The sequence below is a fragment of the Sebastes fasciatus genome, chromosome 4, assembly GCF_043250625.1.
Source record: "Sebastes fasciatus isolate fSebFas1 chromosome 4, fSebFas1.pri, whole genome shotgun sequence".
NCBI classification, from domain to species: domain Eukaryota; kingdom Metazoa; phylum Chordata; class Actinopteri; order Perciformes; family Sebastidae; genus Sebastes; species Sebastes fasciatus.
This window is the reverse complement of record NC_133798.1, coordinates 26,047,189-26,051,753: the sequence shown is the minus strand read 5'-3', so window position 1 is coordinate 26,051,753 and position 4,565 is coordinate 26,047,189.

The following is a 4,565-nucleotide window of genomic DNA, read 5'->3' as shown; positions in this document are numbered from 1 at the left end:
TTAATGCATGCAGACACGCGCTCCCAAACAAAGTTGCACAGGTTTATATTCAGATATTCTGCTGGATGTGTTCAATGTGATTTTTTGGCTGCAGCATTACTAATTTATACGTGTCTGACATCTTCACTGTGTTTTCGGGCATCTGTGCTTCTTACTTGCATCAGGTACCTATCCCACTTCTCTTGGCAGACTTAAAGTTCAGGTTGCCAGATCAGGCAGCAGTATAATTCAAAGACTTGTTGGTCCCATGAGAGGCAAAGCCCCAAGGTGGGGAGAGCACAGAGCTTCACATCACACTCCTCCTCCCCGTGGGTACACGTTCCTCTGTTTTCTCTTTCCTTTTCCTTTTCACTGCTTCGCTCAGTTCACACTTTCTCTCTTCTCTCTGCTTTCCCTCCTCGGCTGTGAGCAGCAGTAGGAAAAAGCCGGATGATATACGTCTCCCATCTTTCTCATTCCCTGGGCTGTCCTCTCTGGGGTATGTTGCTGTGGGAAACATCACAGTAGTAAAGGCGGTGGGCATCTTTTATACATACAAAGTCCTCCCAAGAATCATAGTAAGGCACACACACACACACACACACACACACACACACACACACACACACACACACACGCACACGCAGCCTGGTGAATCATGTTGAATGAATGGACTGAATTTTTATTAGGCTGCATGTTGTATATGCTCTTGGAAGCCAGATGTGGGAGAAAAAACAAAGATAATGGACACGAATAAATGAATAAATTATGGCTGTCATGGCGAATAATCACGTGATTGTCCATAGTAAATCGGGATTAATCGCAAATAATATGCAAATTTTTTATCCGATCAAAATTTGCCAAGTATTTAATACTCTTATCAACATCGGAGTGGACAAATAAGCTTGCTTTATGCAAATGTATGTATATATTTATTATTGGAATTCAATTAACACAAAACAATGACAAATATTGTCCAGAAACCCTCACAGGTACTGCATTTAGTATAAAAATATGCTCAAATCACAACATGGCAAACTCAAGACCAACAGGTAACAACAGCTGTCAGTGTGTCAGTGTGCTGATTTGACTATGACTTGCACCAAACTGCATGTGATTATCATAAAGTGGGCATGTCTGTAAAGGGGAGACTCGTGGGTACCCAGAAAACCCATTTTCATTCACATGTCTTGAGGTCAGAGGTCAAGGGACCCCTATGAAATTGGCCATGCCAGTTTGGAGCGTTATTCAACCTCCTTCACAACAAGCTAGTATGACATGGTTGATACCAATGGATTCCTTAGGTTTTTCTAGTTTCATATGATACCAGTATCTTCACTCTAGCTTTAAAACTGAGCCCGCTACAACCTAAAAATCACAAGTTGTATTAATGCATTAAAGAAATGAGTGGCGTTAAAACAAATGTGCGTATTATTACCGCATTAACTTTGACAGCCCTAGAATAAATACAAAACTAGGTTTTGCAGGGGTCAGTGCAACCTCTCCTGGTGCTGGTTATTTAACTGCTGAGGGGGGATACTGTATGTCAGAGACAGCTGTGTCAGCGAGATAACACATAGTACATGTTGACACGCTGCTTGTGTGTACAGCGAGTTCATGTCTATATTATTTCAGATGTCATCATATCTATTGGTGACAAATATGCACCTTACTTCAAAACTGGCGTCTCTTTTGTCCTAACGGGATACACAGGGGGAGCTGCTGCCTGTGCCTCCACTGATAGTAGTTCCCCTTTACTTATCGGATCAACTTATCAACGCATTTGATGTTTAACCTTCACTTTTTTTCACTTATGTGCTGGGGACATTTAGAGATAAAAACAACAGCTTGCTCTGTCTGGACACATGCTAAAAGTGATTATAAAATGGCCATAGATTGGAGCAAATCCATCAAGGTGAGTCTTTTGGAAATATTAAAGGCACCGCGGGTGCGACAGGACGCTGTAATAAGAACCTAAATGAAGGCTGAGCAAGTAAATCCAGGATATGAACAGCAATTTATTTCTCAGAGGCTTTAATCTGCAGTTTACAGGTCAGGATGAAAGAGAGTTTATGAAGTGAATGGTATGAAAGCGTTTTGCCGTGGTGGAGTGCTTAAGATGTGTGAGGTTAGTCTTGCATATCACTGATAACACTAAATCAAAGAGAGAGAGGCTTGTATGCAAACACAAGAACACGTACATATACAATATCCTGCACACACTGACAGCATGTTGAGTGTGACTGGCTGCAGACGCTCGTTTACCGTTTGTCCTCCAATGTTCATTTCCCTCTGCCTCATAACCTCTCCTTCTCTCTCTGACATTTTCCCTTGTAATAAAGCGTTCTGGTGCATTGGCTCCTGATAGAAACAGCACTGCGTGGGGACAACAAAGGCGGCAGGGAAAAAAAGGAGAGGGATGCCAGTAGAGGAAAAGGATAAGCACGGTCATCTTCACACAGTGACAGAAACATGAACAGCAGCCTATTTATTGTAATGGCCTTTGACCTTTTAATCCCGCTGTAGATCAATGAATGGATTTACAGCATTTCATTACATCAAATTGGCCTTTTGAACCTTGAAATGTCTCCAAGAAAATATGTGCGGCTCCAGCTTCATCTCTATTTCTGCATCTGTTCCCAAATGGCATCCATCTGTGGGGTCAGAAGCTCCATCCAGCAGGCGAATGCCAGCTTCAGTCCCAGAAGAAAAGAAAGCACTTTAAAGCTTAACTAAGAGGACCGGTCTCCAACATTACACTGTGATCTATTAGTGGCTACAGGGATCATTGTCTAGAGGGGACCCAGGGACCAAAGCTACAGTTAAAACTTGACAGAGAGGGAGGGAGAGGGCTTTGATGAGGAGGGGAGCTGAACTGGTTCAGAGCCTGTTGCTATGGTAGCCATGTGGAATAAATCAGCAGCATGAATCCTGCTCTGAAATGCCTTCAGCACCCCACCGACTCAGGTAGACCCCGACAGAATGTGAATGAGTACGGTGTCCTAGTGCGCAGCTCACTATGAGAAAAAAAACATCACAACCAGTCCTCCTTACTGGTTGATTAGATTTTGTATTTCACCAGCATATGGCACAATATTAGGAAACAAAGCAATTTCGTTAATATCATGTTTACAGCTCGTGCCCAATCAAATAAAAATATATATTGTTAGCCTCACAGCAAGAGGGGTCGCAGGTTCAAACCCAGCTTGGGAACCTTCTGTGTGGAGTTTGCATGTTCTTCCTGTGTTAGCGTGGGTTTTCTCCAGGTTCTCCGGCTTCCTCCCACAGTCCAAAGACATGCAGGTTAATTGTTGACTCTAAACTGCCCGTAGGTGTGAATGTGAGTGTGAATGTTGTTTGTCGGCCCTGTGATAGTCTGGCGACCTGTCCAGGGTGTACCCTGCCTTCGCCCAATGTCAGCTGGGATCAGCTCCAGCCCCCACCCGCAACCCTGAATAAGATAAGCGGTTACAGATAGTGGATGGATGAATATTTGAAAGGTACAGTGTGTAACATCTGGCGGCATCTAGCGGTGAAGTTGCAGATTGCACCCTCTCCCGTGTGCCGAGCGTGTAAAAGAATTACGGCGGCCAACGTGAAAACATGAATGACCCTCTCTAGAGTTGTTGTAAGAGTAGTTTGAGAATTGTAGAGCCAGTGTGTACGAGGGAAGTTAGTGGTGAAGCAAGAGAGAGAGAGCGGTGGCGAATGTGTGTGAGTGTGTGTGAATGTGAGCGAATAAGTGAGCTAGTGGAGCAGAAGACAGTTTAGCTCTGAGAATATCACGTGAATGTACAGTAGAAGTTGCAATTTGAGCTGAAATAAATGCTGCAGCTCCTCAAGACCGAAGGCCCTGACACACCAAGACGACAGTCGTCGGTGAGCGTCCGTCGGTCTAGTTTTTTCGGTGTGCCCTGCACCTTCGGCTCTAGTCCGCCCGTGTCTGAGGTTATTCAGCCGATTCAGCGTGTTGAATCGGCGGCAGAGCCCGTCGGTGAGAGAAATCACTCTGATTGGCTGTTCAGCTTAAATGAATCAGTGCACGAGAAGAGAAATGGAAGTGAGGAAAGCAAGCCATGTCTTGTTTCCCGGCGGCTGAGTGGAGTGACGGGGGTAAACTCAGGAGCGAGTAACGTTATCGACTCCGGCCCAGGCAGGGAATGTTAACACAGTGGTTTGTCCGTTCTGGGCTACTGTAGAAACATGGCGGCCAGCTCCGTGACGAAAGGATCTGCTCCGTCTGTAGATATAAACTGCTCCCTCTAAGGTAACGAAAACACAACAAATGAGAGAGAAAGAAAAGAAAACATACCTATTAATATTATATTATATTTCTGCCGATAGATCCCCCTAAATGTTACACACTGGTCCTTTAATCTAAGTGCCTACAGCTCTCTCTCTATCTTTCTTTCTTTCCGCTTCATTGGCTCAATCTCTCGTGTGTGTGTGTGTGTGTGTGTGTGTGTGTGTGTGTGTGTGTGTGTGTGTGTGTGTGTGTGTGTGTGTGTGTGTGTGTGTGTGTGGACGTGGTCTGACTATACTTTGTCATTATTGATGGCTGAACCACAGAGGTGACACCAGGGAAG